Here is a 24,579-nt window from a genome sequence, read left to right on the forward strand (position 1 = left end):
CACAATATAATACTGAATGTAAACTGTAATTGAAAAATAAAATTAAAAAAAATCTTTTAAATTAGAATAATTCCTTCCTTAAAGGAAACTGAAGCTAAGAGTGGTCAAACAATACTAATGAGTGGTATATCCTGTTGTGCACTTGAAAGGCAACCCCCTTCCGGCCACAGCAGCAGGGCATCAGGGAGTATGGGGTGAAGGTCGCATGAAATACTAGAAGTGGAAGAACTTTCTAGACTGTGTGCCCATAGGCTACAAAGCATAGGTGTTTTGTGAATGGAGAATGCTGCTCTGTAAAAATATATTTATACACTGAAAACTTTTTCTTTCAAATTTAACCTGCTTCCTTGCAGATTTTTTAAAAACTACAAAGTGGTACTTGCTGGCATAAAGGTTAATCTTGGGCAAATTTGCCGAGTTTGCCCTGTGTACCACCCCTCATTCGCTAAAAGCATTCTTCTCTCTCTCGCTCTCTCTTTTTTTTCAAGAGCCCAGATGTTTTTAACTTTATGAATAAATACAATTCTTCTTTCATTCTCCCCAATGTGAGGTAGGGGGCATAGGGTTGATACATTTATAATTTTTAAATATTTAAAAATACAAAGTGCAATCTTTTCAATGGAACACGCCTTTAAATTAGGGGCAGGAGAACCTGCTGACATTGTCTTTGATCTTAGTGGACAGACAGTGCAACTCCATTTAACCGTGCCTCCATCCTTCTCTATATGTGCGTTTTAGAGGACGATGCCTATTGTCTATGAACATGGGTCATCAGACCGAATTTGAGAACTACTACTTTAAAGTTCATGGGGGACCCTGGAAAATCATGAACTGAGCAGCAAACAGACCAGAGAGAGAATGCATTCTCTGCTCTTAGTAGTACAGGGCAGCAATTCACACCATGGGCTCTGTGGTTAGGCTGTTTACATTTCAATCCTGCCTCTGCTGTTAGTTATATCATCTTCTTTTAAGTCTCTAAGCCTCACCATTCCTTGGGGCTAAAATGGGTATAGAAATAATGTCTGTGCTTATTATGAGAATTAAATGGAATAATATTTTGTCCAAGAACCAACATAAGCCCTCAAAAATGTTAGTTTGTAAATTAACAAAACATACTATTAACTATAATTATTTTATTCCTATTTCTTCTTCTTTTTAATTTATTTAGCTTCGTTGATTTTCAGTTTTCCCATCTGTAAAATGAAGATAAAAATAGCCAACTTTCGGGGTTGTTTTGGAGGATAAATGAAATAATGCATGTTTGTACACAATTTGGCATATATAAGCCCAATTAAAAATAGTCATCATTATTTTTTTGTGACACTTCCCATCCCCACTCCCCTAGTGCATTCACAGTTGTCAGTTGCTCTTGGTTTCCCCAAACCGAAAAAGGAAGAAAATAATCTCATTTGATGCCTGACTTCGAACTCGGTTCCAGGCTCCAGCCAATCCCTCTTTCATGGTCCTGAAAACTTACCTGTCCCGTGTAAATGCATCTGAAGGCAATTCCATCAACACATTACCTTGAGAAAGTTTTATATGTTATTTCATCAAGCACACTGAGAAATCTTAAAAGCAAAACACATGTATGTTTACCACTTAAAAACTCAGCAATATCTATTTTGGAGCTTTGCTTAAAAGTATTGTGAAGAGGAAAGAAAAAAAGATGAAGATGTTACAACAAAAATATTCCAGCTTGGATACAATGAGTAATGGGAAGACCAGGTAACCTTGCTTTCTCTCCTGCCTCAGTCTACATTTTCAGGTGTCCATCGGCCTGGACAATTCAGGGAGTCACCCAAAGTGTCATTTATCTCTAAGCCTACTGCCCACTGGTCACCATGAAGGTTCTCTCTGGATTGCAACCCCCCTTTTTAAAATTTAATGTGGAGTGGAGTGTGGCTAGCTGGAAGATTCTGGACAGTCATGGAGTCAAAAGGAGAAATAAACTCAGCCTATGTTATGATAATCTTCACTCCTCAATGGAGAATGTCCTATTTTTTTTTTCTAGTACTCACCTCTACATCTACATGTAAAGTTGCCTGCTGCACCATGGGATGGAACTGAAATCGTATTTCCCTCTTATTCTTCCCAAAACATGTGATTGAGGAAGTAAGGGAAAGTATCTATGACACTAAAGAAGTCGTAACTCTTTTATTTCTTCACCTATGTGGTGAAGGAGTGGGATTAGGACCCATAAGATCTGCTATAATCATCAATAAGAATGTGTGCATTAAGCAGTGGAGAAAGGTAAAAGGTTGTTCTAGAAGATTTACAAGTGACTGAGAGGAGAGGGAATATGATAGGGAGATGCTACATTCTTTTGAAAATTCCTCAAATATATAAGCAGATCATGGACTAACATAAACTAATATTAGGACTTAAGAATCTGAATGAAGGCTGGGAGTGGATATGCATATGTAAAATTGATGGTGAGGGATAACTTTTGTTGACAAAACCTGGTGTATTAAATCTAGGGGTTTTATCCTGAATCATTCAGGTGGGGATTTATAATAAATATGAAGAGGAGCTTATATGTGTGTTTCTTGTTACTCTAAGAGGTGGCACCTATCAAATAACAAAAGACTGCTTAAAAAATTCCTGCCTCTTAAATAAAAAAAGTATCAAAGACAGTAGGCTCTAACATCTTTCAAGGTTCAACATGTTATCCCAGAGGGAGACTGCTTACAGTCATATCCCTCCAAAGTTAGTAAAGCATTGTTCTTTGGCTCTCTGGCAGAGGAAAATTTAGACAGGGTCTCAATGAATTGTATAACACTATGTTTTTAAAACTTTGGGCTTCTGCTAAATTGATTTAACTAATTTACCTATTTAAGAGTTACCTAAACTGAATAGAACACTGATCAATCTTTAAAAAAAAAAAAAAAAGCATTCAAGATGAGTTTCTGTTAAAGATCAAGTGCTTTTTTTTCTGTCCTAAATGAATATTTTGCATTACCGAGGGTAATATAGTTATTATTCTGTAGTATTTTGAGACTGACAAAGGGCAGAGATTATGCTGAACTACTTTTTTCTTGAGTACTTAGAATATAGCATCATGCCAGGTGGACAGAAGAAATCGTAAGAGTAGATTTTCTTTTCCAGCTAGATTGAAATAAAAGTTTTTCCTTGCATGGTATACACATTTTTTCCTCCATTCTTTTTATCCATGAGTTTGATTATACTTTCATACAACTTTGGAGGATAAAATCCTCTCACTTTGTGTCGCATCCATTTCCTTGTCTCTAAAATGAAACCTGCAGCTGGAAATATCACCTGGTTCACAGGGACATTGGAGAATCTACTGTAAAACAGCCAGGCTCTAGGTCAATAGTCTTTGAAATGTCCATTATTTTTTGCATTATTCATAAAGTGAGCTGTAATGGTGGAGGAGAAAAATGAAAGCTTTAGTTTAAGACGTCCTATATCATAAAAGCCTAGGTGGTGTCGTGCGACATCATCACAAGATGGTCACTGTGACATTGCCATAAGATGGCCGCCCTCACGTCATCACAAGATGGCCACCACACAGATGGCCGCCATAAGATGGTCACCACAAGATGGCCGGCAGGGGAGGGCAGTTGTGGGCGACCAGGCCTGCAGGGGAGGGCAGTTGGGGGCAAGATCAGGCCAGCAGGGAAGAACAGTTGGGGGTGACCAGGCCTACAGGGGAGGGCAGTTGGGGGTGAGATCAGGCCAGCAGGGAAGAATAGTTGGGGGTGATCAGGCTTGCAGGGGAGGGCAATTGTGGGCAATTGGGCCAGCAGGGGAGGGCAGTTGGGGGTGACCAGGCCGGCAGGGGAGCAGTTAGGGGGCGATCAGGCTGGCAGGGGAGCAGTTAGGGGGCGATCACGCTGGCAGGCAGAAGTGGTTAGGGGAGCAGTTAGGAGCCAGCAGTCCCAGATTGTGAGAGGGATGGACGTCCCCCAAGGAGTCCCAGATTGGAGAGGGTGCAGGCCAGGCTGAGGGACACACCCCCCCCCACCGTACACAAATTTCGTGCACCAGGCCTCTAGTATTATATAATACAATGCATGAAAAATTTAAAACAGTAACTAAATATCTAAAATTAACATCAGAAAAGAACCACAGAAATAGTAAATAAATTAAAAATGTACCAGAGATGGTAAATAAAAATCACTTGCAAAAAAAGGCTGAGGCGCTTGAATGTGGAAGTACATACAGACTTTCCTTGGGGTATGTGAGCAGGTCCCTCCGGTGCACAGTACACAGAGTACTGACCGAGTCACCGCACAGGGAAGTGAGACCATTTAGAATCCATGGAAAAGAGTTGCCACGCTCCAAAATAGATCTTGGAAAGTTTATCATCTCCAAGTGAGTAAATAGGAAACTTGACCATTTTTAGCCTAATTAAAATTCAATGTATTTGTACTTGCCATTTTTAGACCACTTTTTTTTCTTTCTTGTCATTAAAACCATGTATATCATTGGTTTCTGACTAATTTTCATGTAAATAATCAAAATATAGTTTTAAAATTTAATTAAAACCATGTTTTGTAAAGCACCGTGTTTTGCTTTTTTTTTTTAGGTAGAAGGTGCAACCTTTAAAATAATGAAACAGGTTAAGATTTTGTATTTGACTCTGCTTTTTATGAATGGGGTGTCAGCTTGGTGGAGCACAATTTCCGCTTCTGGTAAACCACAGAGCAGAGTGGAATACTATTAGCACGGGTGCATCCCATGACAGCTGTAGAGATTAACATTTAGAACAATAAGGAAAACCGCTGGTTAATTCCTCTTATTTTCTAAGAAAAAGAAAGAAATCCGTGGATCTGCTGTTGAGAGACCTGCAAAAATGCAAAACTGAAAAATATTTTACATCATCATAAATGCTGTTGGAATTTGAACATAAATGTATAATAAGTACATTTCCCTTTTAGAATTTACTCACTCTTTGGAGCCAGTCCTTCTTGGTTTCATTTCCGAATCTGCTGTGGATTAGCTGTGTGCTCTTCCGTAGGTCACTTACCTCTTTGTGCTTCAGTTTCCTCCTCGTGTAAAGTGGATAATAATAGTACCTACCTGAGAAGGTTGCTGTGAGGATTAAATATATTAAAATCTATACAAGGCTTAGGACATTACCAGTTCATGGTAAGTTCTATGTAAGTGTTTGCAACTATTACCATTATTATCATTGTCATCATTATTGAAATATTTCAATGAATCTGTTTTATATTCAAGTTTCCTTAAAAGTTTTGAAAACATACTTTTCTTAAAAACTGGACATGACACTTTGCTGGAGAACAGCTATTGATCCAAGTTTCACAATTGGGTCGATTTTGATTATGGTCCCGTCACTCCCAACATTGAAACTTAATTTCTAGGGACCTACTATGTACCAGTTGGTTTTAAGGATGGGGTGTGTTTCTTATTTCAGTTAGTTTTGCATATTGCAACTTGACATACCTATTAAAAAGTCCCATGAGCAAAGTAGTTTGTGGAAAGTTCTTTAGCATTTAACTTAGAAATGCCTGCCTCCATGAATAGATAATAAGGCAACTAAGTGACAACTGTGATCATATCCTTCAAGGATGATACAGATGTTGTAAACTTGGATGCAGTTCTGCCTTAGCAGGTACTAGACCTATTTAGACTTGTGGATATGACACCAGAAGGTCAATCCCACTGTGAACTTACATCTCAGGGAATATTTCAATTTATCAGCATGGCATGCTTGCATCAGCACTTAAAATTCCTGTTGTTACTTAGCTTTATTTCAGAAAAGGCATATTTCCCAAAGATTTTCAGTAGGATATTAAGAGTTGGGGTAGCATAAAAGGGTCTTATGGTCACATGCACTGAGAAGTGCTGTGGATAGGACAAGATTAAATGACAGAGGGAAGAGCTCTGTGAGGGTGGGAGGTGGTGTGTTTCAGTGAATGGAGCCTCATTAGTGTGGTAGAATGAGTGGCAGAGGTAGTTGAATTACCTCCTGAATCACTGATAATGCAAACATTTTTTCCCTGATGGGAATAACGACTCATTCCCCTACCACATTATTTGCAGACAGCAGGGTTTGTAGCAATAGTGTTGGAAAAAAAAACAACCAAAAAAAACACCCCAGTTGATTTTGGTGGGCAAAGGGAGTTGGGGTGGGGATTATGGAAAGACTCAAACAAAGGGGCTTTCCCCCAGGAAAGCAGGATTCTGGAATACATGGGAATACTGTGAGTGGCAGGGAAGCTAAGAGAAAAGAAGAGGCACCGGAGATAGGCCCTGCCTCTTATGCAATGTAGTTCAGGGCCGCTCTGATTTACGTGTTTCACTCTCCTCAGGGTCATCTGCAAGTACATTCATGCAGGCCTTCCTCTGCAAATGCTCATGATTCCCTGAGACTTTGCCGTCTTAGGGGAGAGCACTGGACGTGGAGTCAGAAGGCTGGGATTCTTAGGGCAGTACTGTCACCTGCTGGTAGCGAAATATGTTGTCTGTGCTTCAATCTCCTCTTCAATGAAAGCACAGGGCTCCTGATCAATAATCAGGGTAAAATATTAGAAAATGTCTGGCGCCATCTCAAATACTAGGAAGGCCTCTTTAACAAGTTCAAGTGCAGCTCCATGACACTATAACTTCTAGTTTGAGATCTGCCGACTCCAAGCTGCTACTTCCCAAATTTGCCCAGATTATTAAAATTTTAGTAGCTAGAACAGAAAAATCCAATTTTCTCATTAACTTTCTATTCACTAAATTAATATATCTCATTTCAAGGATATATATTTTATCATTGGAGACAATAAAATTATTGTCATTTTGAGTGGGAAACAAAGCAATTCAGTAAATGCTTGTTTTTTTCCTGAATTGGCCCCCGAGCAACTATCGCTCTCCACTTTGCTGGGGTTTTGCCTGATGCCACCTTTAAAGGTCTATATGATGTTAGAAATGAAAAAGTGTTCTAATATTGTCTTGACCTTTTAGCCCTGTGGTGGGTTCAAGGAACGAGGTGCTAAAGCAATTTGCATTATTGCACTCTCTGTGCCAGGAACATCTTTGAATCTTGGGCTAAAGAGATTCGATCCATATCAATGTCTGTAGACACCGAGATTTCCTACAATATGCCTTCATGCTTGTAATAATTCTGTCTGTAAGACGGAAGGCTGGAAACAAATAATTATGCCAAAGCCTGGGTTAATTAACGTATGAGCCAAGTCAATTTGAAATTTAAATTTGGCTTCAGTGCACTTTGCCTTTCTTTTCCCCCTGCTGCCCCAGTTGACTTGTGAATACCCTGCAAGAGAGGACATTTCCTCAAATGGCAGAGCCTTCCTTGGAAAATTATTGTTATAAAATAGAGATTTTTTTTTATTTCATCATATAGTCCTGGGATAAGTGCTGTTACTTTTAGGTCCCAGGAAAGAATAAATATAGTTTTCATACTAGGCTGACCCCAAATTCCTATCTGTTTATAATAAATACATTTTATATCTATTTAATAAAAATAGGTTTGGGTCAGATGTGAAAGCCTAGAAGAACTCTATCACATTTTACCTTTGTATTGCTGTGCAGAAAGTTCCTGCTTTGTACACAGCTACCTAGAATGTCGATTTGACATACAGCTGAGTTGAAAACCTGAGCTTAAAGCCCCCAGAAATATTGATGCAAAGGGGCCCCTAATTCCATCTGTGAATAAAGGCTCAAATCATTCAAGACAATCTGTATTAATTATAATAAAAATTTCTCTAAGTCACTACCGAAATGTCACTTGACGGCAGTGGTGGAATGAGCAGAGCCCTTTGGCATCAGAAAAAATGAGATTTGAGTTCTAGCTCATTGCTTCAGAGACAGTGTGCACCCTGGAGAGTGACATAGACTTCCTGAGCCTCTGTTTCTTCATCTGTGGAATGGGCTTGATAACATTCCACAGGAGTTTCATGAGAAGTGACTAAGCATCGTTGTATCCAGGACAGAGTAGGGGCTCAATGAATTGTAGCTGTTTGTATGTATCTATGTACATATGTAGATATCAAATCTTCACCAGAGGACATGTTTATTATTTTTATAGAGAGGAACAGTGATGTGAGAGAAAAACATCCATCAGTTGCCTCCAGTATGCACCCCCCGACTAGGGAGCAAACCTGCAACCTAGGTATGTGCCCTGACTAGAAATCAAACCCACAACCTTTTGGTGTATGGGAAAACAACCAACTGAACCACCTGGCCAGGGCAAACTGTAGCAGTTTTTGTTATTATTTTAGTTACATTCCTAAAGTCTAGGAAGTATTAACTTGAGCTGATTATTGGTAATTCAAACAATTTAGGATTAACTGCTTTCAGGGCTCTGGTCCATATTGAGGATATGAGAAGGAATATCCTGTTTGTTTGTTCTTTTCCTGCCTGTAAATTCCACTAGGAAGCTTCAGCCTCGTGCAAGAGGCAGCGGGGAGAAGAAGAGGTCTATACTTTGTGATTAAGAAAGTGTCAAGGGGCTGATGGAATCGTTCTGCGTGCTTAAACTGAGCGCTACGTTCTGAATATGTAAGCTATGTTTTAAATGCTTGCTAAAGAAAACAGAGGTGGCTCCTCAAGCCAACACCGACTCAAACTGGAAATAAGAAATGTGAATGAATTATTGATTTAGAGGAAGTAGCAGAGAGGAGGGGCTGAAATCTCTGGGGCCACGGCTAGTTGATATCTTAAAAGAGGGAAAATGTAAGCCAGAATGTGACAAAAATAATTTAAGGAAAATAAAAGCATGATATGTATGGCCACACTTAAGGAAGTTTAACTCATTTCACTAAGCAGGTCTCTTGTGTGTGATGGGGAATACGGAATGAAAGGATGACTTTGTCCTTTTTATTCTAGCAGGGAAATAAAAATTAACAGATATCCACAACAAAAAGGGGAGATAGTGTCATAAGATAAGTATACAGTGGTATAACTTATGATCCCCAAACTGGCATGTTTCCCTGAAATTCAGCCGTGCAACTTTTGAGTGCACAAACATTTTGAGAAATATTTGGATGCTGTAATACTATGATTTCTAGATTGCAATCCTTGAAGGTAGGGGTTTATAAAACACATATTTCCCCCCAATCCATATTATTATTAAAGAGATTAAGAGTCTAATTCAATGAATGACAAAAGGGATGAATGCTTTAGACACACACAGGTGTGCACGCATGGATTTCTGAAAGCTCTAAGGAAAGAGGTATCAGGATGTGGTATTACCTCTTGCTTGGGGGGTCATTGGCTATGCAGGTAAAGCTAAAAGACGGACGCAGCATGTTAGTTAAACTTGAGTGGATTGTATGATTTCAAAAAGAGGACCTAATATAAGGGGTCCCTGTCAAAGTGATTGAAATGATTGTGTACTTTCAGTGTCTCTATTTCTTCACTTATTTATTCCTTAATCCGCACCTAACCCACTACTGAAATTGTTTATTCCTTATCCTACTTTATTTACTTGTAATGTCCTGTTTAGTTGCCTACTTTCTTCTCCATAAAACTGCTTTCTCTTGTGTTTCTTCCTTTCATCTAGCTTTTCATCATTGCCTTTTTTGCAGGCTTGTTTTCTAATTGTTCCTTTAAAAAGATTGGTGTTTTTCTTTTCTTTGTAACATTCTGCCTTTGTTTTCTTTTCTTTTTTTTTATTTCTTCAAAGGTGAAATCCTCCATTCCTACACACTTACGACTCCCAAATCTGTATCTCTGGTACAGAATTCTTTCTTTGACCCATACCTTTTCTGTCTCAACTTCTTCCGGGCATCCTCACATAAATAAGTCAAATGCATCATGTTACAAATTTAAATTCTTTATCTTCCTTCCCTAAAATATTCCTTGTCTGGATTATCTGAATGGTATCCATCTCTCCTATTATCTGTAAAAGAAACCTGGAATTGATCATAGCATCAGCCATTTCCCAACAATAATGTTTTTTTCTTTTTCTATCTCCAATAAGGTGATCCTAATTTTTCCCCCCGTTACTGCAAAAGGCTCCAGGCTTCCAATTCATTTGTATCTATCCTTTTTTCAGACTATGATTTCCCCCAATTTTCCTTCAGTGATCTACCAGGATGGCAGACCTGATGATTGCATCAGTCCCGTCTTTTAACTCCTTCTAGGACCGCTGTTGTCTTCTTGATAACATGCAAACCCTTCAACCCTGCAGGCACGAAAACCCCATTGTAACGTGTGCCTTGTAGACCCCGGGACTAACTAAAATATCTGTTATTTCCCTAAATCAGCCTGTTGTTTCAAGCCCCCAGGGCTTCTGATAGACTGGTATCCAGTCTGAACACACGTCATCTCTTCCCCTCCTCTTTCTGTCTTGTTGGTGCAATGCTGAGTCATGTTCCCTTCAGGGTCACCTTCACTGAAAAGCTCCCCCCATGCCCGGGTAGGTGCTGTTCCTGCTTCTAGAGCATTCGTGGTGTTTCTCTACTGCAGTACTTACCACACGGGTGTGTAATTGTCTGTGGTCTGTCTTCTCCTCCCGTCCTCATAAAGCCAGGCGCTGTCATTCGTCACATTACCCCCTGACTAGGACATGATCGGCATTTAGTAAATACTGAGTTTTAAAATATGAGCAAAACTCTAAGAATGGATATGTGTTGGATGTGTTATGGGTGAATGATGAATACATTTTGAGGGATAAAGGAAGGCAAGATTTGAAATGCTGAATTCTGAACTCCCAGACATATAAGAGGGAGGGGCTGGGATTAGGGTTTCGGGAAGAAACCGATGCTAGAGCAAAGCCCTCTCCCCGGTCACTCAGACCTCCATTTGGAGGCAATGGAACACAAACTGAGGCTGATAGGCAAGGGCATAAGGGTTAAAAGTGAAGGATGGACTCCGAACCTGGAGTCCATTTTAATGGCTTCACTGAGGCTGCAGAGCTGGAATTAGGTAGCTGTTGAAGTTTGTCATTTGACTTAGATAAGAAAGATAACATGGGATTATATCAAGGGGCATCTTTAATGCCAGGCTGAGGAGTGGCTTTCATCTCCTGTTCCCCAGGAATCACCGAGGAATGGTGAACAAAATGGGTGCTTGGTAAACAAGTCTGACCATGTTATGTAACACTCAATGCAGCACAGGAAGTCTGAAGGTGACCGAATATTTGGAGAATATTTAAGTATTTGTTTTGAGGGGTGGCAATGGAACGATGAGGAAGAAAAATGCAGCATCCTTGGGAAAAATTGGGAGTAGCCTCGAGACTTGCTAAGAGAAAAGAGAGACATCCATTTGCAAACAGAAATTTTAAGGTAATAAAATGGTTAAATATTGATTACAAAACCAGAACCTATTTCACCGAGCCAAGTACTTTATTTCTTTGAAAAAACAGCTCCATAGGTTTAGAGTGTCTGTGTTATTCTTTGACAAAGGATAGCAATTCCTCTGCTATTTTTAATAATGAGAGGCTTTCATTTGAACAAAGACAGAATCTTGTACCTCAGGTGTCACAGGTACCCTGGAGGTCTGATGCAATGCCGGGCAGCAGCTCAGCTCGGGGAAGAAGCTAGCCAGCTCCTATGAGATGGAGTTTTGCCGAGTCAGTCTTGAATAGAGACCTTTAATTGTACTCCTTGATGGGCACTTCTTACCCTAAAATTATTTTGCTTTTTATTTTACAAAAATATGTTCTAGACAATACTCTTTTCAAAAAACAATTCAAGGAAATTGCATTTGGGAATAGATTCCGATGACATTTTCTACCAATTCTCTCCCCCCTCCCCTAAATTCTTCACCCTGAAAATACCATTTTAAAGACCTGAAACCTTTTCATATTACCAGTTTTCTAAACCCATAAAGTAAAGCCCGAAATATATTTGAATGTTATTATGTGTGTATTGATAGTAGAATTGAAAACAAGTTAATGCCATTGTGACGACATGTTATTATTGGTTTTATAATCCTCATTTTACGGACCTCTGTAAGATCATATTAGTATTGAAGAGCACAGAGTTGTCACACAAAATGATGCTTTTAATTAAAATTAAAATGGAAGACAATATCATTCCTGAGTGGAATGACTTTTTATGTATTGGTCATTCTTTATTAGACACAAAATCCTTGAAGATTGGGACATGTCTTATTTTTTTATGTAACATCAGGCATGATGCAATTCTTGGCATATAATAAACAATCAAAAATATTTCTGAATAAATGACATTTTAAAAAAATATAACACTTACATAGAACCTACTATGTACCAGGCACCTACCCAAAGTGACTCACAAATATTAACTCATATAATTCTCATTAGAAAAATTCTTTTTGCAAAGGAAATTAAGGCATAAAAAGGTTAAATTATTTGCCCAAAATCCCACAGCTTCTTAGAAAGTGATGGAGCCGGGCATAAAACCCAAGCAGAGCCATGTCAGAATCTGTGCTCTTAACCAAAACTGCTTTTTTTTTCCTGTCCTTAAATTTAAATATATAAATTATGTATGTAAATATATATTTTATTACAGTATTGAACTTAGAACAAGAAGAACTGGGTTCAAACACATATTAAATTTACTTGGTTTGTGGCTTTGAGCAAATCTATTAACCGAATAGGTCCTTAATTTCCTCATACATAAATCAGAATAATAGCTGGTACCTCACAAGGCTATTGTAAGCTTTAAATAAATAATTTATGTGAACATTCTAGAACATACGCAGCACCCGGGATCTGTTAGTTGGTATGCCAAGGAGAATAGTATTGTTTTTTTCCTCCTCCCCTTTCAAAAGGGTACATATTTACACATTACATACCATGACCTTAGCAAAATGAGGTCAGGTTCTGTGTTTCATAAAGCATTAATTCCTATATCTCCTATAGGTAGACTTAATTTACTAAAGCATTTTCTAGACAAATAAGAGTCAAACTCAATAGATTGTTTTCTGGAGAAAAAAACAAATTTTTCCCCAGAAGCTATTATGGTTTAAATATCTACCAAAAAAAGGAAAAGAAAAAAACTCTTTCTTTTAATTGGGAAATCAAGTTGTACATTTTTTTTAAAGAAGAAAAGATTAGACCGGCAATAGAACATACTGCATTTATTTTCACTAAGACCCTCTGACTTTAACAGGCTCTATCTACCAAATCCCATAGGAATCATATCAGCCAGTGGGTCCCAATCATGGCTGCACATTACAATCATATTTTAAAAAATATCAAAATATAGACACCTTCCTCAGATATTCTGATTTAATTGGTATAAGGTAGGGTCTGGGCACCTATTTTTTTTTTTTTTTTTTTTTTAGTTCTTCATTGATTACAATTTGCAGCCTGAGTTGAGAACACTGGTTTAGGCTATCATTTAAAATATCACCGGTCTCCTATTTCCCTTTTGTTTTTCCTCTGATAAAAACCAACAATAGATAATATCTTCATTCATGTCAACATTGAAAAGAGTCTGAGACATTCACCAAGAACTGAGTTGCCCCGGCACTCCGATGCTAAGTCATACCTCCATTTCTGTAACCGACTGCAGCAAATTCTCTTTATCTACCCATCACTATTCATTATCTAGAGTTCCAAAAAACACAGGAAAATGGGGAACAGAAGTCAAATTTATATAGGCTAATTTTCTTCAACTCTAATTATCATAAAACAATACAACTCTGAGATTATTTATGTGTTCTTATGAGTAAATTATAATAAGGGTTTCATGTTTACTATGCTCAGTATGCTGGTGTGGTCAATAAATAATCTTAGAACATTTTACAATGTGACTCAGTATTATTCTTGCAGCTAGAGTTCCTAAAATTAACAGTAGATTAGAGGCATAGAACTCAAGCAAATCCAGGCTAATGGATGTTTTGAGCCATGTTAAAATATTGAGTAGGAATGAGTGCCCCCCGAGAGCACTGAAACTGCAAAGATGTTTTGCAAATCTAATCACCTTGGTTCCTCTCATAAGGCCAGGGAAGAAAACCAGCAATTTTGAATTTTTAAAGCTGAGTTCTTTAGCCAAGCACATAGTAGGCTAGCAAAATGCTATTCAAATTATACTTTATAAAGTCCACACCACTAAATGCATTCAGTCCTACTTTGTCTTTAATGGTAAGCCAAAGTGGTCCAAGTACATAAAATATTTGCTTACTCTTATCACCCAAGACAGACTCAAACTCGGACATTCGGCTATTTAAAGATTAGTTTCAGGAACTACAAGGTCACACTTGGGTTTATTTTGAACATTTCACTTTCAATCACCCAATAAATTCAAGAAATAGCCTTGAATAGATGACTTGGTTCAGGTTAACAACAGCCATGATATCGTGAGGGTCTCCTTAAGATCCATAGTGGACCCCTGCCTTCCCTATGCCACATATCAGGTTAAAGCTTTCACATGGAACTTAATAGATTTTCAAAATAAAGCCTGAGTAATAGGCTAAAATTGGGTGGCATTGTTGATTTTTGATCCTGATTGGATTTTCTTAGACTTCAAGCAAAATGTATATTTTTGGAAGAATTAATTTGTTATAGCTTTTCTTGATGTCTCTCACCCCAGCTTGGAAAGAGCATCATGAAGAGAGAAAAAAAAAAGAGTACCCTTTTGGAAACTATGCACACAGCATATTTTTCCTAATAGGTGTGAAGAATGGCTGCTATGCATAAATGATTGTTGGAAAATAATTCTCTGTAAAACATGACTTAACAAGCAACTCCATTCACCACTGTACTCATTCCCAATATCCAGAACAACCATGACACATCACATCGATGCCGACACTGTCTGTTAGTTCATAAACACCATCACTTTCAGCTTCAAAATTTTCATACCCAATAAATTGGAGATCAAAACTTTTGAGGAAAATATCCTATTCACAACATAATAGAAGCCACAAACCATCCATAGGAAACCGTAAGTTTCCCAGGACCACCATCTTTTCTTTAACCAAGGTGAAGAAGTGACGCAGATGAAAACCAAGCTGACCCTACATCATCAGAACCTCAAACACCACCATCAAAAACAGCAGTTTTGCAACAAAAAAACACCCAAAACAAGGTATCTCGGACCCCACCGCTGTTAACCAACCCTGGGAACATCCCCAAGCCCATTCCCAGACCTTCCTTACCTTTCATGCTTTCGCTGGGCAGCTGGACTCAGCTGGGCGGAAGGGCAGGGATGCTCAGGTGCTGCCTCCAGACTCTGGAACTCCAGCGCTCAGCGGCTGCCGGGGAGGCCAGGTGCTGGGCGAGGCGCCGACGGTGCGCACCTCTCCAACCCAGGCAGGTCCTCGGCCAAGCGGCGCAGCCCACCCAAAATGTGGGGGGCTGCCTGTCCTAGTTGGAGAGGAAAGCAAACGGCGTTAGTCTCCAGCCCTTCTTCTCCTGGCCCCCTCTCGATTCCCTGACACTTTAATTCTACCTTAAGGGATACTTTACACCGAGTCCCAGCTGGTCTTAAAGGCTAAAAGGCAACTGCTTTCCCCCTGTGCTGTCTTTCTATCTCCCCAAAGTCCTGAAGGCTCACCTTCCAGGCGCCTAGCCTTCCTGGCTCTGCTGTGAGCAGTGCGCAAAGTTCTCCAGACTTAAGAGTCTTTAAATCCTCGCCCGCACTCTTGCCCCACCCCTCCCGCCTCCTCCCTCCACCCCCTTCCCCCCCCTTGCTGCAGAGGAGGTGGATGCGGAATTGATGAGCGCCAGCCCCCCCCACCCCCCAGCCCCTCCGCCCCCGTCAGCCCTTTCCGGTCCCAGGAGAGGGAGGGGCGAGTAGGAGAGCTCTGTGCGCCTCCGCGCCAGCCCCTCTTCCCCCCCCCGACCCGCGAGTGGGGCTGCACCCACTGCTGTCTCGCTCCAGTCCGGGCTGGGACTCACCCTACCAGTCCGGGAGACCAAAAGGCAGCGAAAACACAGGAAGCAGGAGAGGGACCCGAGTTAGAGCTTGGGTAAGCGCGCGAAGGGTGGGCGGGGGTCTGGGAGATTCGTACCGTCCCCGGAAACAGCTTTGTGGGAGCCCTGTCCCCTCTCCGGAGGACGCCAATTCCAGAGGGAGGGGAGTTTCCAAAAGAACCCAGCCCGGGAGACCGTGCCACCTTGGCTCCTGCAGTCACTCCTCCGGGGACGGCACCACCTGGGAGCCTCCGAAGAGCGGGCAAGGTAGAGAAAGTGGGATGGGCATGGGTGGGAAAGCGCTCGGCTAGGAGCTGGGTGCTGAGAGGAGGCAAGAAAGGGATCCCGGAGGCTGGAGGTAAGAAGAGCGGCCACGGGTGGTCCAGCAAGCCCTGGGCGAGTGTCCGGAGTTAGGCAAGCTGTCCCGAGCTGGGGGCGCAGGCTGGATTTGGGGGAACGGCGCGCCGTCCATGTAGGGGGTCTGGTGGTGGGCACAGGAGCTTAGGGTGGGCGATTGCAGTGCGGACGGCTGGGAAGATGGGGGTCTGGGGTGCCAGAATTGTGTTGGGGACCGAGACATCTCCCTGTTTCCGCCTAAATTCCTTGGATGCCTGGTGCATCCCGGGACGATCCGAATCCGGACCAGGTGCAGCCCGGGCGAGCGTGGCACCTTGGGAGGGGGGCACGTTGGTTCCAAGGACCCGCAGCCCTTAGCATCCTGTAGCCCACCGCTGGGTAGAGCAAGGCAGCCGTGGGCACTTTTCCCCTAACTCTGTACCAAGGCTGTTGGGCTAAGATTGCAGCATCCCGCGCGTCCCGGGACTGCCAGGTGGCTATCCACCGTCCAGATGATCAAAACTGCTGTTTGATTGATGGTGTGCGGGTTAAGAGAACTAATAATAACAATATAATAGGACGAGAAGAAAGGCAGACGGCAGCACAGCACACTTCCCCGGGCAGGCTGAGTGTCTCCTAGGCACTCAGGAGACAGAGGTGCCCGGTGAACGGGACTGCAACTTGCACCCATCGGGTCTCTGCTGCTTCCCTGGAGAGAGAAATTACCGATAGAGGCAAAAGGTGCATGACTGTCTGCCCAAAGGGGAGTTCCCCACTCCCCACCCCAGGGGGATCTCAGGGACCCCCTAATTTGTGTGATTGGGGGCTTTCAGGGGACCCAATAGAGGACAGACAAGGGGCAAAGGCAGGGGTTTTGTTTTTCCGGCTCTGTCTCCCCTCCATAGCCCTTGCCCCTTTCCTGCCACCTGCAGTCTGGTGACTTAGAGGGCTGCATCGGCTCACCCTGCATTCAACCCCTACGGCATTACCCCACTGCAGGGGAATATGCTCCAGCCCCGTTATTCCCGGGAATGTAGTTATTAGCAGCAAAAAATGGGACTAGGAAAGGAATCTGGGCAAGGAGGAAAGGGGTCTTGCAAAGGCACACACACACAAAATCTATAGGAGAAACCTCTAGGAGCATCTAAGATTTAGATATGAATATTCACTCGGCTTTGACATCCGTCCCGGGTTCGATAGCTCCCGGCTTCTCAGCTGCTGCTGACCAGCCGACACCTGACCATGCTCTCTTTTAAGAATTCTCTTTCAGAACATTAATTACCCTTTTGGGGGCTAAACAAGCAGAGAATTATTAAAGTTCTTTGAGTACCTCCCTAGGGTCAACTGCTGGGGTCAAACATTGAGAATTTCCCGGTTGTAGCCCCAAATCATGGACATAACATTGAGCCGGGAGATTTTTGCCGGGTGGAGGTTGCTGCTGTGCTCTGCACGGTGTGGTAGAAATAGCACCGGGGGAGATTTTTTGGTTGGAGGTTAATCCTAGGGCACCCTGCATCCCCGACAGACCAGCAGTTACCTGAGAGCAGGATGGACTTGGTTCCATAAAGCTACTAAAGGTGTGTGAGGACTCAGCCCTTGACCTTAATGTAGACAAAGTTTCAAAATCAGGGAGCACACAGGCATGGGGGTATGATAAACCTTAAATGTGTGTGTTTAAGCAGGAGAGACCCAGGCTGATGAAAGTGCTAATTGTGTGAGAGACATCACATCGGAGGGAAATCTCGGGAGGCAAAAGGCTTCGGGGAAGGTGACATCCTGGCCGGCTGTGGGATGGAGGACCGGCTCTCTGGTCGCTCGGTGAACTTTGCCAGCAGTCGAGGTTTATTGCACACGAAAGAGGTTTGCACCTGTTAGAAGCACTTGGCGTTTGCAGACATTTAACTCTTGCTGTCTGAACATGGTCAAAATATTGTCTATGTAGAAACGGCCTTGCAGGTTGCTCCCGGGGGCGTGGGCAGTGACCTCGGGGATGGTCTGGGAAGAGGAATCGGCAGCATGTTTGGAAACGCAGAAGACCCAGCCGTGGGTTCTGCGATCAATTCGGTGGATACGGGTTACGCTTACAAAAAAAAAAAGTGAAGTGGAGTGGAGTAGAATAGAAAATAGCAAAGTTCATTTTTTGTGACAGTTGTGAGCCCGGTTTCTTGGAACTTGTGTTTCTGCGGTGTAGGTATAGACGTGCACCGAGATGAACAGTACAGTATATTTCTTTCTGTGACTCAATCAAAAGTATCTCAACACAGCTCGGTTATAACAAGCCACGCTTCAAGTAGAATACCTTGCATTTGCAAATAAACCTTTGAATGAAACTAGTTGGTCAAAGGGGTCCTTAGAAGATAAGCATCTTAACATGCGGCAATCACACATTTGTGATATTTTCAGGTTTCTTATGAGACTGAAAAAATTCCCCGTCTTTAGGAGACTATGCCCCTTTTCATCTTTAAAAATGTTGCCTTGGGGCAGATATTAATTTAAAGAGAATTGTGTATCTTGTCTTCCACATTTGGCTACTAAAACACAGCCTTCTGATGCAAACTCCACTGCGACGCTCAAACCCTGGTTCCCGTGGCCGAGGAAGAGAATGTGAAGTTCTGCCACTAACAATAGGAAGGTTGAGTGACCTCCCAGCTCCGACTCTCCAGAGCAAGGTTTACATCTGCAAAACCAGGATTTAGACCATCTCATATTAATGCCATTTATGATGCTAGAATGCAGTGACTTTTTGAATTGCAGTGAGTGGAAGGAAAATTGTCTGCTATTAAAAATGAACTCTGCTAAAACTTGTGCTTGTTATATATGATAATATAAAAGAAGGTCACCTTTTGGAGGGACTAAAAAAAGTCATTTAATTCTATTTAGAAACAATATCATTTATCAGGTTTAATGAGTTACCTTGCTTTCCTTGGAAAGCAATTTTAGAGAAAAGCCAATATCCACCTTTAGTTAACTCCCCGATCAGCAAAGTTTCCCTTACATTGAAATTCAGCTCAGTCCTTCGTACGTATCTGTTAGCAATTTAATGCATATTTCACATTACGTTATGTCACCCTGAGCTGTCCTAGCCCCCCAAAGGGGACTCAAAACATTTAAAATGCAGCCCCTACCCTCAAGAAGCCCACCATCTATTTGAGGACATTTGTTTTTTTCCTATTGTAACCTCCTTCCAAATAGACAACAGCTGGTGATTATCCTGTATATAATTACCCTTCACAGATTTACAGACCTCATCATGACAGAGAGAATAATAATCCACCGTGGTGAAAAATGAATATTTTCATCTTGAAACAATTTGAACTTCCACCTGATAGATCAAGCTCTCCTGAGGGTAGTCTCCGGCTTCTACTTTCCACCTCTTTTACAGAAATAGGGGCCGGTGCACTTGTAGGTCTCTCTTCTCTCATCATCTTTCAAAGCGTGTAACACAGTTGTGTTTCTCTACAGAATATCTCCTAGCAGGGGGAAAAAAAACCACAAACTCCACTTAAACTAGCAAGCAAGTGTCCTTCCAGATTATACGTCCATACACGACACTTGGGTTAACTGCTAACTTTATAAATAAAATAAGTCCGGGCAGGAGGCGATGGCAGAGGCATATGCCGGTAAGTAGCAGTGGAAACTAATTGCTCCCTCTCTGATAAAATTGGGAAATATCCAGATATTTTCCTAAGCTCCTAGAGAGAATTCTAGGTGAAAATCCAGGAGCCGGGAGAAAAACGCAGGAGCAAATTGATGCATGCATTCATTTATTAATTCATGAAATAAATAACGACTGAGTTTTCAAAGTTTGCATTCTACCGGGAGGATGGAAACAGATAATATAGTAAGAAAATAAGGTGTTAATCTCAGATAATGACAGTGACATGCAACCATGGACAGAGGACGGAGAGGCAGGCAGGCATGGGTAGTGCCGTGCTAGGATGCTCGGGGAAGGTCCCCCTGGAGCTGAGATGGGAATGAGAAGGAGCCAGCCGTTCTGAGCTTCCTCGTAAAAATCTCCTACCGGGCCACTTCACCCACCGTTACATGAAAACAAATGTCACTTGGCTCAGGTACCTACTCTTTTTTGCGATTGTGTGTATTTGTGCAAGGCTTTCTGCACTTTAGTCTGTGCTCAGGAATCAGGGAGAGGGGAGGTATTTGGTTTGCAGTAAGCGAGACAGGTAGTGGTAATTGTAAGGACTCTGGTCCATGTGCAGTTAAATTAGGAGAGAACGCTCACATCGCATTAGCTTCTCGGCTTGGGTTATCTCGGACTATGATGGCAGAGTGCTGAAATGCAAGACAATTTACAGCATTACTCAGAACTAATGTAAAACTTGTCTTTAATACCTAGGACTCTCAGTTTTCCCTTTTCTGATGAAAAATCAATGCCTTTATTGAACTCCGATCACCTACTATATGTTATGCATTATACTAGGCACTTTAATGTATTATCTCATTGTAAGTCTATGAAGTAGGTACGGTTATTATTGCAAAGAGGCAGCGACTGGTGCTCAATGAGTTAAATGACCAGAAAAGAAGCCCAGATTATTAGGCTGCCTCTTAGATTCTCTGTGTGTGTACATATGTAAAGAACCTTGGTTCAGGAATTACTCAGCACAAATATGTATATGTATATATATATATATTATAGACAAAAAATAGTGAGGCGTAAGATTATTTTCATTGGCACTTCTATACAGTTTCACGGATGTCTAAATGACAGCCAAAGAAATCTTTCAAAAAATAATTTCTGTTTCAGCCAACGAAAAACTGAACACCTTGTCATCCGAATTGCAGTGAATTTTTACCTGCCAGGCATAGAATAGTCTAATGGAGGAGTCAAACCATTTAAACAATTAATAACAATTCAAAGAACTACAGCAGAAGTGTGTTCCAGTGCCCTGGGAGCTCAGAAGAGAGGGGATTAATTCTGCCTGGGAAGAGATTTGTTTTTACTAGTTATCGTCTCTCTGAAATCTAATACTTTGGCACTAACAGACTCTGGTGTGGGTGGGCGAGTGTTACAAACGTGGAGCTTTACGTGCCCCAGAAATAGAATTATCCTTTTTTAGCATAAAATAAGAGGTGACATTTTCAATTACATGGTAAATATACCATGAATGAAATCGTATAACAGTAGAATATATTGTCCATACAACTTTCCTTTGGATATTGTGTTTTAAACACTTTATAACATTGTTTCCAGTTCATAATTTAAGCAAAAAGAAAAAAAAATGATTTGGATGGTAATGTTTCATGGGCAGGGCCTTTCAAGGATGGGAAATAAAATGCAATAAGTAGAAAACACAAAGAAAAAACACATACACACATTTGAAAGGCAAAATAAAAACAGGAAGAGAAGCAATTGACCCCAGCGCTAAAACTGAGGACTTACACACATGAAAATGTTTTTGTAGCCTTTGGAATCAACCAGCACTAATCTTGGCTGTCGGGAGGAGACAGAAGGAGCGAGCAGAGACTCCAGTATACAGACGGACTGCTCTCAAGGTAGGCTTCTCCAATTCCTTAACATCCTGTGAGTCTCCATGACACGACAGGCCCGTGGTGGGCATCTGTCAGTACTTCAGAAATTGATTTTAATTGCGTATGTTCATCAGAGAGGAAGGTGATGATGCACATGTGTTTCCAAGGGGAAACTGACAAGGGACAGGAGACTTTCTGCAAACAGGGAAAGAGCATGAGTAGGGGTGAGGATTGAAAGAGGGCAAGGGGCTAGGAGGGACCGGTGTTTCCTCCCTGGGGTGATGCTTAAATTCCTCTTGTCACTGTGGTTCTTAAAAATTGACTGCGGAGGACTAAATTGATTACAGATTACTATATGAAGGGGAGGGGCTGAAAACACATCTTTAGAACTTCATTAACAGCCTCTGCCACTTAGCGTCAGCTTTTACCAGCTTTCCCCTCTCTACCTCAAAGGGGGGCAGCACTTTTCCATGTCCTCTTTATTCCTGTTCTATTTAAAGAATGTTTTCACTCTGTTATTGTTTCTTTCAAATGTCTGTTCATATTCCACCTCATTTTTAACCCTTTTTCTGACATTCTTTTCCCATCTACGCCGCATTTCTCCCCCTACCATTGCAGCCTGCTTTCTGCTTTCTCGGAAAGAATACCTGTTTTTGTTTCCGTGGCTCAGTGATGAACCAGCCAGATTCTTAGATTTCTGAAAACAGCTCCGTACTATTATTTAACAGGAAATGTTGTTTCTTATGCGTCGGAGTCGAGCTCTTCAAAAAAAAAAAAAAAACTGTAGACAAACAAACACCCACTGCGTTTATGCAGAATGATAGATTTGATGAAAGGATTTAAAGCATTGCTTCTCACATTTTAAAGTGCTGCAGATCACCTGAATATCGAATTTAAATGCAGATTCTGATGGATCTGATCAGGGGCAAGGCCTGGGACTCTGCATTTCCAACAAGTTCCTTTTTGAGCATGATTTTGCAGAATCATTCCTTCAAATATGTACTTCATCTTATAAATATTATTCTTTTAAAATTTAGAAATAGACTTTATCTATAAACTGCATTACTGCATGGCCAGGGGAAAGACCACGAATTCTGGTCCTTTTGATCTCAACAGTATCTTAGCAATTGTCAGTGGTGCAGATATTGAGGACAGTGGTCCTGGGAGGGGAATTGTTGTTGATGGGGACGTGAAGACATGCCCCTTGCGTAGCAGGAAGTTGGGAAAGAATTTTATTCTTGGATTTTATGCACATCAGTTATTTTTCCTGGAAGGATAGTTGGTTAAAGAAAACTAGTCTTCCTTCGAGGCCAAAGGGAGTGTCGGTGGTGGAAATGCTTGTTGTTAGGGGTGATGCTGGTGACGGTAGTGTCGGTATCTGGGTGATTTGGTGGTGGTGCTAATTATGACAGTGATGATAGTGTGGGAGGGGTAGGTGTGGTAGTCAGAACAGTGCGGGTGGTTGCACTAGTTGCTCTGGTGGCACCGTGGTGGCGGTCGACATGTGGATAAAGGTGGTAGTAATGGTAGTTTGAGCAGTTTGTGCTGCCAAGATTGGTTTCGATCCTGGTTCAAGCCATTTAACCTCTCTGTGGACTTGGGCAGCTTCCTTAATGTCTCTGAGTCTCAGTTTTCTCATTTGAAGAATGGGATGATAAAATGCTTAGCTATGAGTATGCTGTGAGGGTCAATTGAAATACAGTATGTGAAGCCCTTCACACAGTGTAAGGCACACAGCTGCTGTTTAATAACTGTGTTTGAGTATTTATTGGTAAAACTGATTTTAATTCATTCCTTTTTTTAGAGGTAAACTTATATTTCACTGTTAAAGCTTTTTTATTGTCTTTACATTTTTAGAGCATTTTCAGATTCAAAATTGAGAGGAAGGTTCAGAGATTTCCCATATACTCCCTGCCTGCACACATACATAGCCTCCTCCGTCAGCAACGTCCCTCACCAGGATGTCAATTCATTCTTAACTTGTAAGTGTGCGGCTAGGTTGAATGCAGACTTTTTAATTTAGTTTATGCTTTCTTTCTGTCTTTCTTTCTTTCCTGAACTCATCCTTATTTGCTCAGAATGAGAAGCCATAGATTTGACATTAAACTTTGGATGGTAAGTGAATAAAGTCAGTTCAATCATATCCTACTTAAAAATTCCTCTCTATAATTTTAACTTTTTAGAAATTGACACTTCTAGAATATAACAATATATCTTTCCATCCAATATATCTTTAACAATCCTATAAACTGGGAGGTTAGAGCCAGTGTTCTAATTAATGGATATGTAATTTTCTATACATTTTCTTATATTTTAATCCAGGATCTTCCTTCAGTACCATCCTCCTCCTGTCCACCAAGGGAGTGATCAGAAAATGTGAACAAGTTTAATATTGGCTGTAGACATACAAAATTCCCTCTTTGAAAACTTTAAGTAAAAAAAAAAAGTCCAAACTTCCTGGCCAAGTATTCAAGATCTTCCCAACTTGTAACTACCTTTGTAGCCAATTATTGTCCAGTTATCACCTCAGCATGACATGTTTGTGTCAAACTAGGCTATTCTCCCATTGGGAGTAATAGCTTCGATGTGTTAGGAACCCACCACGTGCCAGACAGTGTGCAGCCTTTTACATGCACTATCTTATTTAATCTCACTTTAACCCTGAAAGGAGCATGTTATTATTCTTAATTATCACTGTCACAAAATAAATAAATGTTTCAGCTCTTGTATTTATATTCAAAGACCTGCTCTTAGCAGGATCATGTGTAGCCTCCCTCAAACTCTCTTGCTCACCTGCTTCTCTGCTTTTGTTCTTGGTGAGTTTCCATTCTGCAAAGTTATCTTTTTGAAAATTGTTATTGCTCATAAAATCCTAAAAATCTTTCAAGGCTCTACCCAAATGGTATTGACTGGGGAGTGCCTGAATTTGAGTCCTAGTCTTGTGATGTTAGGCAGTTCACTTTCTTTCTCTG

The sequence above is a fragment of the Myotis daubentonii genome, chromosome 10, assembly GCF_963259705.1.
Source record: "Myotis daubentonii chromosome 10, mMyoDau2.1, whole genome shotgun sequence".
Classification (NCBI taxonomy): Eukaryota; Metazoa; Chordata; class Mammalia; order Chiroptera; family Vespertilionidae; genus Myotis; species Myotis daubentonii.